We start from the raw sequence: 23,827 nt of genomic DNA, 5'->3' as shown, positions 1-23,827 counted from the left end.
CATTTCATTATCCAAGCTAGGTAATATCACAAGAGCACTGATGATATTACCTACTTTGTGTAATGAAACATCTGCAAGAAAACAATCAAGCACAGAGAGCACGAAGGAGCCCTCATTAGAATCATTTGAAAGATGCCAATAGCAATTTGAGTAAGACGACAATTCTCGTTTTCAAAAACCTGCCACAGGAGCAGTTGATGGGTTTCCCATAGGATATTGAAGAAGAAACAATTTTGTTCTGATCTGCAATAACACTTCTAATGTTGCAAACAAATGGCAGTAAATGTTTATTTGGGATTCTCCCCTCAAAAAAAAAAAAAAGGAATATGTGATAGTGAAAATTTCTGAACAGTGATTTCTTTTGCATTATTATATTTCCTTATTCAAAGTTATGTAATACATAGATTGTCTTTTAAGCCAAAATAATGAATATACCTCCAAAATTTATTTATAAATTTTATTTACTTTCAAATAAATATACATTGGATTATGGTCTCTCTCTCTCTCTCTCTCTCTTTGTCTCTGTCTTTTCCTTTTAGAAGCTCAAATGCTCTTGTAGATTAACTTTTTTTCCTGTGCACTGCTTGGAGAGTCCAAGCAATGGTTTAAATTAGTCTGGTTGCCCTGGAACTGAGGAATCTTTTTCCTTGACCATGCCTCCTGGTGTTGCTTAGCGCCAGATTTTTTCCTCAGTCTGCTTGTTCAGGGACTGTTTTTGTGAGCTCCAGCTTAATTTAACCTAGGCTTGGACTCTCCATCCTTTTATTCCTTTGTCTTTTTCCTTGTTGCTATTTTTACTTTTCCTTTGTAATTTAGACCCTGTTTAATGCAGACATTTGAGTTATTTGTGTTTCTTTTGTTCTCCTTGCATTTCCCTTTCCTTGGACTCTTCGTTGGAGCTTCCAACAGAGACTCGGAGATAGGCGTGGATGTGGGGGGTGCTCGGCTCGCCAAACCATTCCTGGACGGCAGCAAAGAGCTGCTGAATTGGCTTTAGAGCGTGGCAGGGCGGCAAGGCTCCCGGCGGCTTCTGGCAATTAGCGCTTTTAATTTCCTTGGCTTTGGTAAGGCACAGCCAGCCACAGAGAGGTGTTTTTAAACACGCGGCCGCCATATTTTCTTCCTCCTTTACCCTCACACCAGTGCGGCAGCCATTTTGGAAGGGCTTCATTTCATGACTTTTTCCATCGGCTTTCTTCTGCTTTGCCACACTTCTGCAGATAGCTGTAGGGTGTCAGTTGGCCCTTTTCATTTCTCCAGCAGGGTCACTGCCACCCACAATGATCCCCAAGCGGCGCTAGTGTCTTGGACACCTTGTGGTCATACACTGGCACAGAGGAGGCTGCACATCTATTCCAGCAACCCTCTCTGCCTTATCTGCCAGGTCTTGCAGCCGCAGCTGCATTTCCTCCTTTACACCTCCTCTTCAGTGGCTGTTGTTTTCTTCATTGGTTATTCTTCAGAGCTACAGTTTTTCTGTGATTGGCAGTTTTTGTTGATTGTTTCCAGATACCTCGGCACTATCTGCCCTAGAGCCAGCCACCTGAGTCTCCATCTCTCCTGATCTCCACCTGCCTTGGTCCACTTGGCTAAAGATCGTGCTACCAAAGCCATGGAGCAGCCAGGACCATCTCACCACTGACGGTAGACCGGGACCCTCCCAAGCCCCTAGCCAGGAAACATCCTCAGGCAAGGATAAGAGGGTAAGGAAGGGCAGGGTGGCCAGTCAGGATAGTTATTTCTACCTGGCACCATCTGTGGCTGTGGTTAGGGACACTGAAAGACAGCAACGGGCTCTTGAGAGACAATTCGAGAAGGCCCAGCGCCAGGGGGCAAAGGACGTCCCGCAACCTACCACTCAGGTTGAGCTGACCCTCATGCCACCTTCAAGGGGGGATCCCCTATCCCTTATTGATGAGGAGGTGGAGTCCCAGGACTTGTCACCAGATGGGTCCCTGATGTACCTGGGTTCCCCCGCTCCTTCTTCAATATCTGAGTTAGGGCATACTCATGTGGGGCCCATTCCTGGGGAACTTGCAGTTTCATCCTGTGCCCAACAGGGTCCCTGCACCAGGATATAACTAAAATTATTGTGGCGGCACAGTACTTGGCTGATGTCTCCCTTAATGCAGCAAAGTTTGCCTCTAGGGCATTAGTTTCCAATGTGACATCCCGCCGTCTCCTTTGGCTTTGCCACTGGCAGGCGGACCAGAAGGCCAAGTGGAAGTTGGCTTCCGCCCCTTTCAAGAGGACAAAGCTGTTTGGGGAGGTCCTAGACCCTTTCTTGATAGAATCCAAGGATAAGCACAAAATATTGCCTACCTTGATCAAGAAGCAGGACCATAAGTCCACCCCCTATTTCAGGAGGCAGTCCTTTCATTCAAATGACACTGCAATTCTCCAATAGCAGACCGCCTAATCAGTCGGCTGACAGGTCCCAGGACAGGCAATCCTTTTGGGACGGGGAAGGCAGCAGTTCAACTTCCGCAGGTCCAAATGTGGTGGGGCTTTCAACAGGCCCTTTCGCAAATCTAAGTGACCATCAGGTATCTCCTCCCATCTGGGGACGGCTTCAACTCTTTGCCCCCAATAGGAACAGACCACGGAGGACACCTGGGTCTTTCAGACCATCAGACTAGGACACTCTGGAATTCCTCTCATGCCCCACCCTGAATTTCATTCGCTGCCCAACTCCCTCTTGCCCTCTCGAGGGAGCTCATGACCCAGGAGATACACCATCTCCTGGAAATCAACGCCATAGAGCAGGTTCCATCCAACCAGAATTGGAAGGGGTTCTACTCCATCCTTTTCCTGGTGCCCAAGAGTTCAGGAGGATGGAGGGCAATCTTGGACCTCAAAAACCTCAACCGTCACATCACATACAGGAGGTTCAAGATGCAATCCCTTCAAACCATTCTGGTAGGGATTTGCCAAGGGGACCTCCTAACGTTCATAGATTTAAAGGAGGTGTACCTACACATCCTAATTTGGCCACAACACCAAAGGTTCCTGTGATTCTTCTATGCCAGCCGACACTATCAATACAGAGCCCTTCCATTTGGCCTGTCGTCGGCACCCAGGACCTTCACAAAAATACTTTCCGTAGTCGCAGCACACCTCAGGTGCAGACCCGTAAGGCTCCAATATTACCTGGATGACATCATCAACCAGTCGTCCAGGAAACAGGCCTTGCGGGATCTTCAAATCACCATGAGGTCCCTTTGGAACCATGGGTTCTCCTTGAACCTGGAAAAAAAGCCACCTTACTCCAACCACCAAGCTTCTCCACCTGGGGAGATAGATAGATAGATACCTCCAACTGCAGGGTGTACCTTTCCCAGGACAGGATAGACAGCCTAGTCTCCCTAGCCCACAAGGTTCAGGGATTGAGGCAGGTCCTCTCGCAACACTCGGGAAGATGATCTCGTGCATCTCCATCGTTCCCTAGGCACGGCTCCATTCCTGCGAGTTGTTTTGTATTGTATTTGGTTTATTTGTATGCCGCCCTTCTCCAGGAGGGACTCAGGGTGACGAACAACTCAGGGGGGAAAGGGAACATAAACAACAGTACACATAATTAAAATACACGAAAATCACACAGCCATACCAGTCGAGAGGGGAGGGGAACTCATCAACCCCAGGCCTGCCGGCACAGCCAGGTTTTGACGGCTTTCCGGAAGGCCTGGAGACAGGTGAGGGTCAGGATCTCCGTGAGGAGTTCATTCCAAAGGGCCGGAGCTGCTACAGAGAAGGCCCTCCCCCGGGTAGTAGCCAGATGGCATTGGCTGGTGGACGGAACCCGGAGGAGGCCGACCCTGTGAGATCTGACGGGTCTTTGGGAGGTAAGTTGCAGTGGCTGCTCCTGCCACATCAGAGGACCAACAGAAGCAATTCTCCAATGAAGGTGCGTCTTCCTCTGGCTGTGAAGAGATACCTCAGGTGGTGGCAATCATCAGCCCTACTGAATGGACATCTGTTCAATGAACCTGCGACAGTGGTCATCACGATGGATGCCAGCCTTGCCAGCTGGGGGGCACACATGGTACATTGTGTAACACAGGGCAAGTGGTCTCCAGCCTAAGTGACTTGCAACATCAACTTCCTAGAGCAGCAGGCTACGAGACTCACCCTACGTCATAGAGCCGAGGTGGCGCAGTGGTTAAATGCAGCACTGCAGGCTACTTCAGCTGACTGCAGTTCTGCAGTTCAGCGGTTCAAATCTCACCAGGCTCAAGGTTGACTCAGCCTTCCATCCTTCCGAGGTGGGTGAAATGAGGACCTGGATTGTTGTTGGGGGCAATATGCTGACTCTGTAAACCGCTTAGAGAGGGCTGAAAGCCCTATGAAGCGGTATATAAGTCTAACTGCTATTGCTATTGCTATTTTCAACAGGACATTCTACATCAGCACGTGCTCCTGATTACGGACAATGTGGCCACTAAGGCACACATAAATCGCCAGGGCTGCATGAGATCCAGAAAACTCATGGCAGAGGCAGAGGTCCTGGGCAAGTGGGTGGAGCATCACGTTGTATCCTTCCACTTCAACCACATCTCCAGGGTGGACAACACCCATACACACTGGTTGAGCAGGACTACCATAGACAATGCAGAGTGGTGATTGCACCTGATCCTCTTCTGCCAGTTGTCCCACAGATTCGGCAACCCTGTGGTCGACCTATTTGCCACCCGAGAGAACACGCAGCTACAACGGTTCTTCTCCCGCTTCCACACGCCGGGGGCGAAGGGCACGGATGCTCTCCGCTGCAAGTGGCCCTAGAAACTGCTATATGCTTTTCCGCCACTTCCTCTCTTACCACAGGTGATCCACAAAATCATCGTGGAGACGGCGGAGATACTGTTGGTCTCACCTCACTGGCCTCGGAGGTCCTGGTATGCCGATCTTGTCAGCTTGTCGGTGTCCAGCCTGTGGAAAATCCCTCAGGGTCAGGTCTCTCTCAGCCAGGGGTCCATAGTCCACCCGGACCCCCAGTGGCTCCAGTTGGCCATCTGGCACTTGAGGGGGACCCCCTGAGGAGGGACGGCCTGCTGAAAGAGGTGATACGTACATCCAGGCGACCTTCAGTGACCAGGATTTATGATTTCACCTGGTCCACCTTTGCCAAGTAGTGCGAAAACTTCCAGCTTGATTCGGTCACAGCACCTGTTTCCTGCGTATTGGACTTTCTACAGGAGGGCCTCAACAAGGGGCTTGCCCCCAACACCCTCCATTGCCAGGTAGCGGCATTATCCACTGTTTGGTCAGGAACTCTGGCCCAACCCCTCAGCAGAATACCAAGTTTTCGCTGCTTCCTCAAGGGTACCTCTAAGCTATGCCCTCCAGTGGTCCACTGCTATCCCACCTGGCAGTTATCAGTGGTTCTGCAGGCTCTCACTTCAGCTCCTTTTGAGCCTCTATGTACAACTTCACTTCGACAACTTACCCTAAAGACAGTTTTTTCTTGTTGCAATAACTTCTGCAAGGCACATTTCAGAACTGGCAGCTTTATTGGTCCGAGAGGATCTTTGTATCATACATCCAGACAGAGTTGTACTACGCCTGGACCCTGCCTTCATCCCAACCAGATCAACACCTGGTTCCATAGGGCGCAAGAGATAATTTTACCAAACTTTTGCCCATGCCCCAACCACCCAAGGGAACGTGTATGGCACATGCTGGATGTCAGGCAGGCCCTGCAGACATACATCAAGCGGACTGCAGACTTCCACAGATCAGAGACCCTCTTTGTGTCGTTCCAACCAGGTTCCAAGGGGAAGAAAGTGACATCTTCTACTGTCGGCAGGTGGCTGAGAGCATGCATTGCTGCTGCATATGAACATCAGTCCAGGGCAGTACCTCGACATATCACTGCTCACTCTACAAGGAGCACCACCACCACCGCGGCCTGGGTGACCCAGGCCACCATAGATGACATCTGCAGAGCGGCTACGTAGTCTTCCCCATCGCCCTTTGTCAGAAACTATAAATTGGACATGTATGCATCGGCTGAAGCCTCGTTCAGCAGGCGGGTTCTCCAGGGGGTTGTTTCCATGACCGAATCCCAGGACAGAACTTCTTCCCTCCCTAGCGACATGTAACTTGGGTATGTCCCATTGCTTGGATTCTCCAAGCAGTGCACAGGAAAATGACCATTGGCTTACCTGAAGGGTCCTTTTCTATGCACTGCGGGAGAGTCCAATCCACCCTGGTTCTTTGGGTCCAGGGATTCGGGCCATCATGTCAACTTGGACTTCTTCTAAAGCATCATCACACTTCCAGCCTTCACTGGTCCCAGAACCTGTCAAAAATCTGGCGCTGAGCAACACCAGGAGGCATGGCAAAGGAAAAAGATTCCTCAGTTCCAGGGCAACCAGACTAATTTAAACCATTGCTTGGACTCTTCCGCAATGCACAGAAAAGGACCCTTCAGATAAGCCAATGGTCAATATGTTGTTTGTGAATTCCAAGAACAGTTGTTAAATAATAAAACACTGACATAATTACTATAGAATTTTAAGTTTAAAATAGAAAAGTAAGGAGGAAAATCTTTGTAAAAGCTGGTATTTTCAGTATGAAAGTGGATACATCTAAATAAAAGAGTTACTTTAACTGCAGCCATGTGTACTTTTAAGTGTAAGAAACTATAATTTGATGAATTATAGTATTGAAAGCCAGAACATGCTATTATTATACTGATTGTTGTGTACAAAAAGTGTTTATAATAATAAAAATATTATTTAATATTAGAATCCTGCTAAGGATGTAATTGTTCATTTTAGCTAAGTGCAATCAAAGGATCCTGATAGTCAGTTGATAGGACATAAATCACATTAAGCAATCTACTTCAAGAATATATTTTAAAGGTTTTCTGTAATTTCTCCAAAATCCATGTACTTTTTTTAATCCTGCTTTTCTATATTGTTAAGAGTACTAACATGAAAACATTTTTGTTTTTCTTAGAATTTATATATTTTCTGGAGGAAAAAAAAAATTGCGACGATGTTTCCCATAATCTGCATCTAGAGACACTTCTTTTCTTTTATAGTATGCTGCTCAAACATTTAAATACTGTAAAGCACATGCAGGATTTCTCAATGTTCATGCAAATTAATAGAAAAGAGTAGATAATTTATCATTATTTTTCTTTTTAATGCTTATGGCTAGCCTATAAACAATATTGGTAAATAGGACAAGTTAAAAGAAAACAGACCTGAATTATAGTGAAAATGCGACCATAATAGTAATTAATATTGGTCTGTAATCTTTGCCTGTGTGCTTAAGAGATCAATTTTTGAAGCAATAAAAGGGAAACTTTTGACAAAACCTCAGCCACTGTAACTTAGGCAAATACTCTATACTCACATGAAATACTAAAGAGAAAGGATATTATTATAGAAGCCTCATTCTCTTTCTTTGGAATGCTTGAAAGGGGAAGGGATCTCATTTTGCCATATCCCAAATGTGGTTTTTTTTTTCATCTGGATGATTGAGAATCTCCATAAACATTTGCTTTTGACATATAACAAATCAGGTGAAATAAGGTATACCATATTTTTTGGAGTATAAGACGCATCAGAGTATAAGACGCACCAAGGTTTTGAAAAGGCAAATTAAAAAAAAAAGTTTTTGCACTTTGCAAACCTCCCCAAAATGGCCTGTTTTTCGCAAAAACGGACCCGTTCCCCCCCCAAAAGGGCATGAATAGCCTTTGGGAGGCTTGTAGAGTACTCCTGTGTGTGGGTGGGTGGGGGAATTGAGCATTTCTGCCCTCCCCAGTCCCTAGGAGCTCTCTGAAAGCCTCCTACAAGCTATGCACAGCCATTTTGGTGAAGGGGGGGGTGTTCGGGAGGCAAAAAATACTGTATTCAGTGTATAAGACTCACCCAGATTTTCAGCCTATATTTTCAGCAATATAGATGCATCTTATATTCCGAAAAATACAGTAATCCCTGAGCTGATCACACCTCCTGGTAACTTCCCAGCTAATATTGGTAGTTTTTTTTCTTTTTGCAGCACAACAGTAATTTTCACTGTTTTTACAAAGCTTAAAAAAAACTTTCTAGTTTATAGTTATATTAAAAATTTCTTGGTGAGCTCTAACTCAAATGTGAACTAGATCTGCCTTTGCTTAGCTTAGCTTTGATTAGAGTTAGGATCCCTGACCACATCAAGATTCTGAAGATAGGAGCCAGTGGGAAGAGGCAATACAATTTATAACCTCACTTCCTGCTCTGCAGAGGGTAAATGGCAAAGAATCTTAATGCAAAGTTAAAGTGGAACATGTAACTTTGCCTTTCAAAACAAATACTTAGGGATGTGGCTCCTGAGCTACAAGTATACTTAAAAGGTAATAATTGAATAGAAGAAACACTGAGCAGTTTTCTACTTTGTTTTCACCTTAGTACAGCAAACTGATTTGTTTCTTGCTTTTACTGATTTTTTTTAAAAAGATATCTTCTGTTTTATATCAGAGATGTGTAACTTTTTCAAACAGAATATTCCATTTGACTTTTGAGTGACTTGCCAGGTAACACAGTCCAAATAGCTCTCCAATTTTGAAGGTAATATTGTAAGTTCAAGGATGCAGCGGCTCAGTGGCTAAGATGCTGAGCTTGTCAATCAAAAGGTTGGCAATTCAGCGTTTGAATCCCTAGCATTGTGTAACTGAGTGAGCTCCTGTTACTTGTCCCAGCTTCTGCCAACCTAGCAGTTTGAAAGCATGTAAAAATGCAAGTAGAAAAATAGGAACCACCTTTGGTGGGAAAGTAACAGCGTTCCGTACACCTTTGGCACTTAGTCATGACAACCACATGACCACAGAGATGTCTTCAGACAGCGCTGGCTCTTCAGCTTTGAAACAGAGATGAGCACCACCCCCTAGGGCCGAGAATGACTAGTACATATGGTTCAGGTTGTTTTCTCCCTTAAAAACAACTTTTAAAATACAAAATATTTATTGTCCCAGACCAATTAAAAATGCAAAATGTAAAATAAACAAATGTCTAATACTAATATCTAATGTATATCTAATACAAAAATAATGACAGCGGGATATCACTAGGCTTTGCATCATAATTGTTGCTACAAACTTATGTATTGTATATATAAAATTGTAATTTCTTGATCAGAGAGAAAACAAAATTTCTGATGATAGAGTTTATGAAAGCCAGGAATAGAACAACTAGAATAACAATACGTGGATTACTGACTCAATCTCTCTATCTAAGAGCTGTGAATCAACCCTGGAGAACCTGCAATTATGGTATAATAGAGTAAATTATGTTGGCCCTGTTGTTTCTTTCGGGCTCTGAATCCTAAGTACTTGGTTTAAGATTAATGAAGTCTATCTAGACTAAGTAAGACTCCAGAATATGTCAGATTGGAATCAATTTGCCACCTCAGAGTTAAGGAAAACATATGTAGCAGGTGAGGTCAACCAGAGATTCATCCCAAAGGATTTGTTTCAGCCAAATCTGAGATGGTGAATCAGTCTCAGGTGGGCCCTGAAAGAAATACAGCAAAGCTCTATCCCAGGGGTGTCAAACTTGCATCGTCACGGCATCATCACGTGATGTATGAGGACTCCCCCACTTTGTTAAACTGGGTGTGAGCAGCATGTGATTCATGAGCTGTGAATTTGACAGCCTTGCTCTAGCCCAAAAGGACATTTGAAATTAATCATATTGCCAAAGTAACGCTTTCAAAAACTTAGATTGAACAACTTCTAAAGTAGGGGCAATCTTATAACACAAAGTTATGCACCATATCACAGCAAGCCCAGAACTTTTTTTATACAGTTATATTGCTACAAGTATGCAATAATTGCCTTAATAGCATATTTTAAGATTGCATTTAAGAACATTTTGAGCTCTAAGAGAGAGCTTACTCAATTAGCTATTCCAGCAGGTGGAAGGATTAGAAGTGTGTGCCTTGATACTTGAAGTCCTTAACCTAATCAATTGGTCTTAAGTTAGTTTTCTATGTAACAGGGGACCTAAAGCACTTTAGGGAAAGTGCTTTCCCTAATTTTAGAGAACATTAGAAACTTGATTTTTAAATGAATGATTCAAGAAATTTCATAGAACAGAAGGATGCTAGTTGCCTCTAATCTGCATTGTTATATTTTGCTGTAACAGAATTATCAACTTCAGAAGGCAATGATCAATGGATATTGTGGCTAATTCCCTCTCATGGAGAACTGAATCAAAGGGTGCTCTTAAATCAACAGAAGCTGCATTGGGAGGGCAAGAATATTTTTCAGCTAAAAATACAACATTGTACATACTGGTAACAAAACATATTTCATATTATTCTGACTACTGTATTACATTATCTGCAAGAGTAGGTTTCATAATAAGTATCTTATTGTAGAATGAAAGGGGCTTAAGGATTGTATAACTTTAAAACAGAAAGGGAAACATCATATTTAAACAGGGACAATTAGGAAAGTTAATCATAATTAATGGTAACTGTATCTTGCTCAGGCTCCTATAGGCAATTTACATAAATTTTCATTAAGGTAGGTGATACATTTTCTTCAGGATCCATTAGACAATCCTAAGATAGCTGAGCTTGAAAAATGCTATTGTGAACTATTAGTTGTCAGGTAATAACCTAAAATATAGTTTGGGGAGAAAAATACGCAAGAGATGTTAGTTTCCTTCAAAGAAGAAGACAAAGAAGAAGGCAAATGCCTCTGTGATAGAGGTTAATTGTTCTAGTGTTTGATCCTGAGCTCATGGGTAAATCTGAGGCATATAACAGGGGTACATGCACATGCCTTGAGGGATTGTAAAGATATTTTGGTTAATAACAGCTGATTTGAATTCTTGGTGTAAAAATAGATCTTTAAAACCTCTTTCAGAAAAAAATGGGAAAAAGTTAATTTTCACCCCATTAAATGACACCCTCCCATGAAATGACACATTGTACTGGTCTATTGCTATGTGCCACCTTGTCAAGATGTGATTTATTAAGCATCACTGCTAAATATAAACTTGAAAGAAACTATAGCAATTGGATCTTATTAGGAACCTTGTTTTTCTGAGATTGTAATGCTTTATTAATTTGTATGGGTCCATGGCATAATTGTGGTTTGGGCAAATATAGATTAACACTGGTTCCAGCCATGAAATAGTCATATGAGACCAAGTAGTGGCTTCAAAATTGTGAATAATTAATTTCAAGATTCTCCTTTCAGATTCAAATCTTGGTGAGATGGGAACCAAATAATCTCAGGTCAGACCAAAATATTGTGTAAAGGTAGAAACAGATTTTTCCAATCCTATGTATAGTACTGGGAAGAAATGACTAAAAGTCAATTAGCTCTAAAGGAGGACAAGGCCTAAAATTTAAACCTCTGAGACTGATAAATATAGAATTTATCATCTTGCATGCAAAAACAAAAAATAATCCCAATTTGTAAAGGTTGTTGCCCATAAAATGTTTTTTCCCCTAGTTAATGTTGTAAGATTAAGTCAGAGATGGGGATTTCCTAGCACTTCACCAGAATTTTTCCTCTACCCTTGTTTCTACTAGTTCAGACCAAGACTCTCAGAATTACTAGATTTTAGTGCATAGCATCTGGAGAAGGGTCTCAACCCCATTATCCAATACTGTCCAGCCTTAACAAGCAGGTTTGGAATAGAATCAACCTTTTCAGGCCAGTCTTATTCCTATGTGTGCTTACACTGGGTCCATGCTTGCTGTTGCCCAGTACATCTTAATAATTTAGATTTTATTTTCCTTTTTCCCCTCTGCCTCATCCCCTTACTCTATGTGCATGCATATTTCATAGATTTAATAGCAAATCAGTTTACACTGATAAGGGAAGTAACCATCCTCTGATTGAACCAGACTGATAAGAGTCTTATGTGTCAAGCCTGTTCAGTTTATTCTCAACGTATTGTTTCTCCAAGGTTGTTTTCTTCAGTTTCTTCAAATAAATGATATTCATGTTTCCATTTCTCCAAGAGCTTGAAATGCAGTTTCCCTCATAGCAACAAACTCATGACATACCCATCTAAGAGGCAACAATTCAAAATTACCTAGTGGGTTTCCATGGTGAAAGTGGACTTGAAGCTAAATCCTAGTACCGACTCTAACCACTGTTCCACTTGGGCTCTCAATAGATAATAAAGGGAACTAAAAGTACTGACAAGGGATTTTTAAAGAGGGAATGCTCCTGGATCAATCAACATTTACATGTTGTGAGATAGTGATGATTTTGGAATAGAGGGGAAGTGATTTGAAAATATTTCTGGACAGCTTGTTAATATGAACAATAAAGTAACTAGCATGGGCATTTATTGGTGTCCGTAGAAGGATACCTGTTAAACCTCTACTCTATGAGCTTCATTGGTTCCCAATTTGCTTCTGTATGCAATGGGGTACTGTGTCTAACGTTTAAAGCCCTACATGGTATGGCAGCAAGTAATATGAGGGATCACCTCTCTGATTACTTCAGCCCATCCTATCAGGTCAAGCAGGAGACACATATTGTGGATCCCATCCACTAAGGAGTTCCACCTGACAGGAACCAGGAGACAAGTCTTTTCTGGTCTGGTGCTTACCTTCTAGATTCTAGAACATCATCAGTAAGGTCAAATTAGCCCCAACTTTTATGGCCTTTCAGAAAGCCCTCAAAATCAGGCCTGGGGCTCTCTGAAACCAAAGCCTATGCATTGGTTGCACCATGTATAAGATCATAAGGAACCCTCTCACAGTTTTTGTTTTATTTATATTGATTAAATTGATTTTTACACTCAGTTTTAATGTTTGGTTTTGTTGTAGGCCACCTAGAGTCGAACAGATGAACAGATGAGATGAACAGCTATGTAAATTTGATTAAATAATTATTTAAATAAATAATAAGTTGAAGCTATATGATCTGAGAAGCCTAGCAAATTTGTCACATGTGACTGTACAAACAGAGAACTATATGTATGAACAGATGGATGGATATTGTGGTGGATTTAGAGACGGTCATACCTTTTTTTGGTGATGGACAATTTCACCCATCATTTTATATGCAACCTATAACAGATTGTCCCTCAAAATATGGGATTTATATCCCCTGCAGTACCGTATATACGAGTATAGGCCGACCCGAATATAAGCCGAGGCACCTAATTTTACCACAAAAAAACCTGGAAAAGTTATTGACTCGAGTATAAGCCTAGGGTGGGAAATGCAGCAGCTACCGGTAAATTTCAAAAATAAAAATAGATACCAATAATGTTTTTGAATATTTATTTCAAAGAAAAACAGTAAACTAGCGGTGTATTCAATGAAATACTTCACTCACCTCATGATGCTGATGTCCCGCTGTGATGATGATGTCCCGTGCAGCCGCGGGTGCGATGTCCCGCCTCCTATGACACACGGCACAGTGATTCCTATCATTGGATCACTGTACCAGAGGAGGTGGGACATCACTATGTGGCTGCTTGCCATAACGAGGAGGTGGGACATCGTTGCAGAGCGGCAGGAGGGGGAGGAAGGGGAATCGTAAGACAGCCCTGCATTACATTAGAACGTGAGGAGGGGGTATGGTGCGGTGCGCGCTGCGCGGCAAACTGACACAGAGGGAGGGGAAACTCACAGGGGCACTGGGCCATTCACGAGTGTCACCCAGCGGCATGGCCCCGCCCCTTTTTCTCCTCCATTTCGGGCAAATTTTTCACTGACTCGAGTATAAGCCGAGGCGGCTTTTTTCAGCCCAAAAAGTGGGCTGAAAAACTAGGCTTATACTCGAGTATATACAGTAAGTAGTTCTTTAACATGAATAGGAGCAAACCTGCAATTTCCATATTGAGAAGTAAAATGAATAATTTTTACTTTTGATTTATATTTAACCAAATGTTAATATGTATAAAGGCCAATTTGAAATCCCCAATCTTTTTAAATTTGACCATATTAACTATTTGCCTTATTGAGACAAAGAGCAAGCTATATATAAGATGAAAAGTATTAAATTGTCATCCTTTCCAGGCAAGAGAGAAACATTAAAGGATAAGAATTTAATCTCACTGCAATTCATACAGATCAGACTTAGAATGAAAAGTAAATATGACAAATGAATCTCTTTTAAAAGGGAGGACCTCTGCACATCATATGCAACTGGTATCTCTTTTTTCAAATGTATTTGATAGGACATTCTGTTTATTAAAATTACCTTACTAGTGCAATAAAAAGCCCCCTTTATGATTCTGTCCAGATAGAAGTAATTCAGATAATTTTAGCTTTGGATATAGTTCTTTTCTTTTCAGTGCCAGGAACTGAGTGCTGAGAATTGCTTCAAAGATTCTATAATCCCATGCTGTTCTATTTTTAGTTGCTCTTTTAATGTCATATGGAAACCATACTTCAGTTGCCTCTTTTAATGTCATGTATGGAAACCATACTATTCCATAATTATAGGCTAAATGGAACTGCCCTGCCCCTCTTTTTTCTGAAGATTTTTTTATGACTTCTGTCACAGAAACTATCCACACTTTACTGCTTCAGTGAATATTTCTGTTTTTCTCTCTTTATTCAAATGTTTATTCAAATGTTCTTGTTAAACATTCAATGTTGCTGCTTGATACAAAAGCTGGTGATTAGAGCTTGCTCTTTCAGTTATAGTTTGTAAATATGAAGAATAGGGTAAATGTTAGGTTATGAAGTCTTGGATAGGATGAATTATATTTTTTCTTGGTTCAGTGGTTGATGAAAAGCATATTGGGCATCATATGGCCTTCCATGTAATCATTTTTAATGTATATGAGTACCACTCATGTACATCACTCAAATAAAAGGAACGTTTCCATTTCCAATATATAGTTTAGTGTGCACAGTAATAAATAACCTGGCCAAACAATGTTTATAGTACTTATATACCATTTCTATTTTATATAAATCTCTAAAACATCTGAATTTTATATTTAGGTACTTTATAATTGCATGAATATATTAAAATACTTTAGTAGTCACTAGTTGACACTGGATTATTCCTTCTTCTTTCATTTATGAAAAATATACTGTTACATCATATGGAAAGGAATTAAAGACCTTATGTGTGATAATTCATGTTACATACATGTAGTTTCTCAACTGAAATTGGAGAGCAAATAGGTTTTGCTTATCTAATTTATTGCTACAGCTACCATGGAAATTCATGATGTGAATTAATCACTTATACATATAGATTTTACTGTGAAATCTTACATTTGAATTAATATAGCATGATTAAATTCAGTATAATTGTTTTTTGTTGCGAGAATGAAAGTGTAGATCAGCAAATTGGTCAAATTTGAATGCTACAATAGAATCTGTAAGAAATGAATTCACTGTTGTTGGAGCTCATTGTGTAGAGAAGAAATCTGAAACAGCAATCCATTCAAAAAGATAATTGGTTTGCCTGTTTTTTAATTTAAGTACTCACATTTAAGTCAATATTATCTTTGTTGGGAAAAATGTAAGCTTAAAGCTACTTTAATATTTGATATGTGTACTTGTTCCTCCAGTTTCAGTAGCAATATAGAGTCAACACTGGAATGCATATGTCAAGCAGAAGCTTCCAGGAAGATGTCCTTTCTTTCCTTTCTCTTGTCTAAATCAGCCCTATTAATTTTATAAGTTTTTGCTTCTTGTCATCTCTCTTTGCAATTTTAAGATGAAAATCTATAACTAAGCGTTGAGAGAAACAGTCAGTACCTTAATCTTCCGTGCTTTTTTATGATATTTGGATGGTTTTACAACTTGAAACAAAGACAGTAACTGCTACTGTGCGTGGAATATATGGGCTTTTAATATTGCACTAGGGAATAGAGGTAAGTAGTTTACCAGTAGCTTTGAGTTTTACTAGAATTGTAATAGGGATTCACATTTCATCCACATGATCCTTAGAAAAGCTAAACCTGTTGGAAAATAGTTTTTCATTCCTACTTAGCTTCCAAGTTAATACCAAAGAGAAGGTGGTAACTTATAACTCTGACTACCATTATGCTGATAGGACTTTTCAGTAGGTAAAATCTTGAAAGTAGAATTTTATTATTTTAAAATTACTGATTTAATGAGATGGTTTGAGAAAGATATTAATACTGTTATTAATGTTGGGAAAGAACAACAATTGGCACTGAAACTCTCTCAAATGAAAACAAATTTTCCATAGTTACATTATTGTTGTTTGAAAATGGTCCACGGGCAACATAGTAAAAGCTGCTAGTTAGGTGAGCTGTTTCAATATACCTTCTCCTTAGGTAGTTTATTGTTCTCCATTTTACTTGGAAGCAAGCCACTCTGAGATGAACACAGTTATTTCTATCTAGACACGTTCATGCAGGAATGAGGATTTGACTCCAACCGAAGGAGGTTTTTCCTGTTAAATATAAGATTGAAACTTTTGCTACCTAATTTACACTCAATTATATGTCTTTGGGATTTAAGATTCGCTTTCTTTGTGTATGTTTTCGGTATTCTTTCTGTCTTCCGGTTTACATGGGAAATAAGAGCATAAAGCTTGTATCATATTTCCTGGAATGCACAGGTATTTATTTTAAATATATTTATATTAATAGCTATTAATAAATTAAAAGCTAATGAATGCAGAATAAATAAACTCAAAATGGATATACTAGCTAAGAATTTATCAAAATGGCTGACAGTTACTTCCAGATTGAAGAGGCAAGGGGTGTATGTGTGTGTGTGTGTAGAACCAGAACACATACACTGTGTTGGGCCTTCTGTACTATTGCACCTTGTGGTAGTACATAATAAAAAAGAAGAGGTGATAAATCTGTTGTGTAATGCTATACTTGGTGATAAAATGTTTCAATCCAAAATAGTGTTTGTTTATTACAAAATCTTATTACAGATTGTCTTCTTATAGTGACCAATCATTCAGCGACTATCAGTGAAGTTACAACAGTGCTGAATGTGCCCAGTCCTTGTGGCCATTGCAGCATCTCTATGATCACATGATTGCAATTTGGTTGTTTGGCAATCAGTATGCAATTATGATGGTTGTAGCATCCCATCTCACGTGATTGTCATTGTGACCTTCATATCTGGCTTTTGACAAGAAAAATCAATGGGGAAGCCTTTCAATATTAAGTCAAGAAAGAACCCTTTAACATGACCTGTCTTAGTTTAATTTAAAAAGTGCTTTGCTAAAGTTGTATGATACATAGGGATATGTTTTTAGATGAAACTTGTGAAATGTAGAAATTGGAGCATAACAGTTTTAGGAACCTATATTCTGTTATTAATGTTAAAATTATAATAAAAATGTAACAAATATTTTGATTTTCTTTTTTTATGCAGTTTTGCAATAGAATCTGATTCAACAAAAATAATGGTCATCTATAGATTACATAAGATTTAAATACATTCATTTTACCCTTAAAACTATTATCTTTATTATATTATTTTTTTTCTTGCTGTGTTACATTAAGACAATGATTTTCATAAATTGGAAAGGCTAATTTTACTGAACAGTTGAGGCTTAAAAAATATAAAAAGATTTAAGATATTTGAATGTAGATTTAATAAGGCACAGCTGTAAATATAACCTTCTATGGTCATTGTGCAACTTTTTCTGGGTTATAAGCAGTTAATCAACCGTACTGTATATGCTTAGAGCATCCTTTGGTCATTCTAGCAATCTAGCAAATTTCCACCTCTCCAAAGTACATTGAGAATGCTGTTTCAATCTAGCTATAGTAGTTGTAATCCCAATTTATATGCAGGAACAGAGTAGGGGAAAGCAGATGTTGCATACCTGAATCTTAGAAAATACTGCAGCTTCTGAAGAAAAATAGATTTTTGAACAATTCCTTAAAGGCACATTTTATGCTAATTAGACTAGTCTTGAAGTGTAACAGATATTACTTCTTCAGTTATAATATTCATGGGAAAACTACAACATTGATTTTGAAACTACTTTGTCATATTCTAGACATAAATGGGAAAAAGGTGCAGTTGGATGCACCTTTTATTATGCTCCCAGAGAACATGATAGTTTTTCTCATTTTACAGATGGGAATATAAAGCATTGCTAATACTGAAAATAATTTGTGCTCTTACCATACTTTAATATTTATTCTTTTTATTTCTCTCTAAACTCACATATATTTAGAGACAAACAAAAAAGGCTTCCCATAAATCTCTAGATTTGTGATATTTAGATCAGAGGACTATACATGTTTTTGCAGTTGATTTCATTCTGAACAATTTAAAAATGTTCTATTCACTTTACAGTAGCAGACTGGGTAGGTTTGAACTATATTTTTCATGACTACTAATTTAGATTCCAATTAGTCTGAGTGAGTTCCAGACAAATCATCTTAAAGATTGATGAGACAGAGACCACATTTCTCAGTTGTTTAAACAGAATTGCAGTTGATAATACATATGAAGGTAGAAAACTAAAGCTATTTTATATTTATTTGGTGAGTTTCTTTAATTAGGATTACTATTAATGTAGTCTTTGCTATTTAATGAAACATATAGTGTAAGAATTATTGTCATTAATTCAACATATTTTACTAACCTAGTTTTGGAACTGTGTGATGGAAAATCTTTGTGATTTTTGCTACATACCTCAACTTACAACCGTTTGTTGAATGATGGTTTGATGTTCCACTAGCATTGGGAAAAATGACTTGACAGTATGACACATTTTCAAAGTTATGACCACTGCACTATCCCCATGATCATGTGATCGCAATTCCGGTGCTTGGCACCCACCTCACATCTTGCAGTCTTGTGATTGTTATTTGTGACCTTCCCAGTCAGCTTCTGATATGCAAAAGTCAATTGAGGAAACCAATTTACTTAAGAACCCTGATAAAAATGGTTGTAAAATCAGGTCTGCTCATATGATAGCTTGTTTTATGATTGTGCTGATTTATGATGGAAATTCCAGCCCCAATTGAGAGCTACCTGTACCTATGAACATTTTATCACAGCCGAAGTGGCGCAGTGGTTAAATGCAGCACTGCAGGCTACTTCAGCTGACTGCAGTTCTGCAGTTCGGCTGTTCAAATCTCACCAGCTCAGGGTTGACTCAGCCTTCCATCCTTCCGAGGTGGGTAAAATGAGGACCCGGATTGTTGTTGGGGGCAATATGCTGACTCTGTAAACCGCTTAGAGAGGGCTGAAAGCCCTATGAAGCGGTATATAAGTCTAACTGCTATTGCTATTGCTATTATCATTCTTGTTCTCTGTCCAGATGACTTAGCTATCCTTTCTAGTCTTTCAAAGTATACTTTCATGTTGATCAATTTATTTTAATAACTTCACTTGTATCATTGTTCATTTGTTATGTTTGTTGTTCACAGACATGTACATGAATCCATACTTCACCATTTCCTATGTATATCTTTCCTTTTGTAATGTATTTTCACTAATGATGTGTTCTGGGCTGTTTGTCTTATTGTTTCAATCCTTAGGCTTGCTACACAGGTAATGTTAATGATGACATTATCAGTTAAAGATGGCAGTTGAGAACTGAAATTCCTACTACTAAGCAATGCAGTTATGAAGTGCAATGTTATATGATTTAATGGCTTTTCAATAGAAATTCTGGCATTTCTGATTGCTTTTGTTAAATGAATCATTAAGGTTTGTCATATCACCATTTGCAATCTCCTGCCAGTTTCTCCGTTGACTTTGCTTGTAAGAAGCCATCAAAGAAAGTCCCAAAGCCGATCACATGACTCTGGGATGTTGTGATGGCTGGAATTTTGAGGATCAATCATAAGTACCACTTGGTCAGTGCCTTCATATGTTTGAATGATTGCTGAAATAGTCATCATTAACCTGTATATTATTTGACTCCATGGATATCAAATAATATATATATAAAAAAACATAACAGGCTGTTAAGTACCACATTTAATTTGGACAAGGATAGTGCAAGTTCTAATATCAGTATTAACATTTTTCTTCTAAAAAGACTAAGTTTGCTGAACTACTGCATTGCATCTCCACTCAAAAGCTGAAAATCCTGTTTGGATTTCTGCTTCCTCTCATCTCTGGGGTGTGGCTGAAAAAGCTTCCTCCTAAAGGATTTTAGCTTCTGCCTCCTTGAGTTTCAAATCCTTCAGCAGGCAGTTGTTTCAGAGTGAAACAGCTACCTGCCAAGGGATTTCTGCTCTCACAATCCTCCTGGCAGGTGGCAGCAATATCTTGTAAACTTCCCTGCCAGCTTCCTTACTGATTTTCTAGAGAAGTTGGCAGAAAAGGTTTGCAAATGGCAATCACATTATTGTAGGATGCTTGGCAACCAGTTGTAATTGCAGACTGGTTAGTTCAACATTTATAGGGGTAATTCAACATTTTCCAATGGTCAGATGTGCTTTATAGGCTGTAAAGCACCCTTTCCGAAGCTATTTTTAATTCAATCTGTGGTGGAATGAATAGTCATAAATGGAGGATTATCTTATTGTATTTCTAGGAATTCTTCTTGGAACTTAAAATTAAAACTGTATAATTATTTTTTCATGTGTAGGAGGCTTTTTCTTTTCTATATTTTATAGTATATAAATATATAGGATTAAGGTTTTTTTTCTTCTGTCAAAGCACCTGGTCTGCCCAAATATGGGAGGGAGCTTATTGTTTCCCCTTCTCCTTGTAAGCCCCACTTCAGGAGCTATCCAGGCAGTCGCTTACATGATAAACCATTTTATGTTTACATTTTTGCTGATAAAGAAATGAAGGGAGACTAGAATAGATCTATTTCAAGCTATTTAGCACTCATCAGCTAGCCATACCTTTGTTGGGATTCGAACTTGGGCTGCTTACAGTTGCATTAACCTCTAAGCCACAAGTTCTCCTCCCTTTATCAGCTGAGCCAGGGGAGTGATTAAATGGCTTTTCTTTTTAGCTGATGAGAGCTGAATAGCTTGAAATACTAGTCTTCCTTCATTTCTTTATCAGTAAAAATGTAACACAATATACAGGATCGCAGATTTGAAAAATGATATAACATAGGATGGCATAGTATCTGGTTATTTGAGGGGCTGCCTGTGTCCCATGATAATAGCCCAACCAATTTGATCATACAGGGTTGGCACACTCCAGGTTTCCTAGATTAAACATTGTCATCTATCATGACCTCAGAAGTGTACCTTCTATAGATCAGCATCTACCCTCTGGAATAAGATTTTGTGCAAGATTCAGATGCCTCCACTCTGGTTCGTCAGAAGAGCCATGAAGATCTGGTTCTTCACCTAGTTCTTTGGCGAGGAAGATTGAGATCCCTCACTTTGTTCTTTCTGGTCTGTGACAGTTGCCATCTTTTATTGATTTTGTTGCAATTACTTATTACTTTTTTGATGGTTGTGAGCTGCCCAAGTCATTGGGAGTCAAGCAGCATGCAAATTTAAGAAATTATTATTACTAACCGTGTCTGTTGATCAATAACTACAGGGCTCTATTTGCATATTTCTTTTTGACATATATTACAAACCTGTTTGTTATCTTGACAGCATCCCATATACATCCATATGAATTAAGAGTTAACTGAACTAATAAGAACAGAGAGAGTTTAATGCCTTAGGCCTGATGTTTTTTATACTGGGTCACTTCATTATGACAAAATATTAGCAGAGTGGACAGGAAAACAGAATAACAGAATTGGAAGGGACCTTGAAGGTCTTCTAGTCCAGCAGTTCCCCACTTTTCCAGCTCTGTAGGCCAGCAGTGATGACGGCGGGATGGGGAGGGGTTGGATAGTTTTGCACATATATATGCTGCTTGCACAAATATAACTTCATGCGTTTTCCTGCCACTGGTTGCCTGCACCAGGCTGCAGACCGGTGGTTGGGGACCCCTGTTCTCGTCCAGCCCCTTGCTCAAGCAGGAAACCCTATACCATTTTAGACAAATTGTTGTCCAATATCTTCTTAAAACCTCCAGTGTTGGAGCACCCACAATGTCTTAAGTCAAGTTGTTCCATTGATTCATGGAACATTAAAAGTGCTACCATTTTTTTTCATAATAAAGTTTGAATGCTGAATTATAGCTAAAGCAACTTGGACAGTCTTCTGAGAATAGGAATGCTGTTTCATTTTATCATTATATACATGATTATTTTATGATCTATCTTCAGTAAAAGAATGAAGTCATATATAGAGAGTGTTGTGGCCCAGCAGGATCTGGTTGAGCTGCTGATGGACTAGGATAGGGAGTAACCATATGAGTCTGCCCTGGACAATGTGGAGGACCCTGGGCAGGGTTCAGACTCAGAGCAGGGACCAAAGAGGCTGGTTGGCACTAGGAGGTGCCTGAGGCATGGAGCAGTGTGGAGGAGGATCAAAGGCAGTTTGTCCCAGTTTGAGAAGGGCTGAGAAACGGAAGCAGCAACTCTGTAAGCAGACTCACAGAAGATGATTAAGCACAGGCGGTTGTTGATTAGCCCCTCCCAAGAGAGATTATAGGTGAGGCGTTGGGAGGGGACATTTGCAGGAAATAACTGTTCAAATTAGTAGTTAAGAAAATCTATCTGTGTATTCTAGTCGTGTCTGTTCATTTGGACTATCTGCGTTGCTTCGTTTGAACTATCTGGGTTGCTACAGAGCTACTCTATTGAATGTGAGTTGGCTCAGCCCTCAGCCAAAGGATTTGTTATCTCAGTAATTGAATAGTGGCAAACAGCCAAGCCTGTGTTCTGGTCCCCTCCCCCACGGGGGGTTCAGAACAGAGAGAAAGCTAAATTATATTGTATATAGTATTGTGTAAACACATGTGTATGTGTGTATATATATATTTATTTTCATGAAGGTAAACACCAAGAGTACGTAGAACACATAGATACTAGTGCAGTATTCCATATGAACGTATACATAATTTTATATATTTTTATTAAATCTATTAAATAAGGAAATAAATGAACACAACTAATAAGTAAGAAAAAAGAAATCTAAGCTAAGAGTTCAAGAAAAGAAAAAAGGTGAAGAAAAATGGAAAACAAAGACAAGGATGTAAAGATGTGGCTTCCAATATTCTTCATAGGAATTATAAATACAAATGCAGTTATATTTTAATTCTCAGTCTAAAGTTACACTATGATCCTTTCTTTCTATAATCTATACTGTCTAATCATCAAAATCATAAATCACGAGTTCATTTTTTCTCAATTTTCCCCCAAAACTCCATTAGAGGCTTCCAGTAACCAATTGATAATGAACTGAACTTTTTAAAAATACTTTTTAACAATATATTTTGATATCTAATTGAAGTGATTATTGTCATCTATTATCTCTAGACAGCCAGCTCTATAGGTAGGTACACTTTGTGAAATCATTTCTATTTTTTTCCTGGCAGTAGTCTTAGAAATGATGGCTATGAAACCTAGGCAGAGGACAAGTGTCAATCTGAATAAATGGTATAGTTCCCTTTGATGTGATCCTCTTTTGTAATACCCACGGTATTGTTGAAGCCTTGGTGGATTTTATCTTCCCACTATTAAAGTGAGTTGAGGTAACCTGTGCAAGAGGAGCCTCATGTGGATGGAACAATTTTTCCCTAAAGAGTTGTCTGTTTTCTAGTAGGAAAAATTATGGGAAAAGAACTCAATATATTTCTGAATTTCTAGGCTTTCCAATAAATTTGGAATACTCTTGCAGGATACATAAGATTATCAAAAGGAGAGACATTCACAAACAACAGTTCCAAGCTTGAATCAGCTAAGGATCTCATTTGTAACTGAATATTTTTATGTATTTTATTTCTCCTATTGTTTAACATCTTGTACTTTTCTATTATATTGACTGATCATCGAATAAATGGTTTTCTTTTTGCAGAGGAGACAATAAGGAAGTCATTTGCTATCATTTTCTTT

The 23,827-nt window shown here is 39.5% G+C and overlaps 1 protein-coding gene across 1 annotated transcript in view; it reads left to right on the top strand.

The window, feature by feature from the left end:
* TMTC2 (transmembrane O-mannosyltransferase targeting cadherins 2) overlaps window positions 1-23,827 on the top strand; it is a 187,656-nt gene that overhangs the window by 40,371 nt on the left and 123,458 nt on the right. The gene's annotated exons all lie outside the window — the stretch shown is intronic.

The sequence above is a fragment of the Thamnophis elegans genome, chromosome 7 (genome assembly GCF_009769535.1).
Source record: "Thamnophis elegans isolate rThaEle1 chromosome 7, rThaEle1.pri, whole genome shotgun sequence".
Lineage (NCBI taxonomy): Eukaryota > Metazoa > Chordata > Lepidosauria > Squamata > Colubridae > Thamnophis > Thamnophis elegans.
Note: the sequence above shows the minus strand (reverse complement) of the source record. Positions and strands in the feature narration are given on the sequence as shown.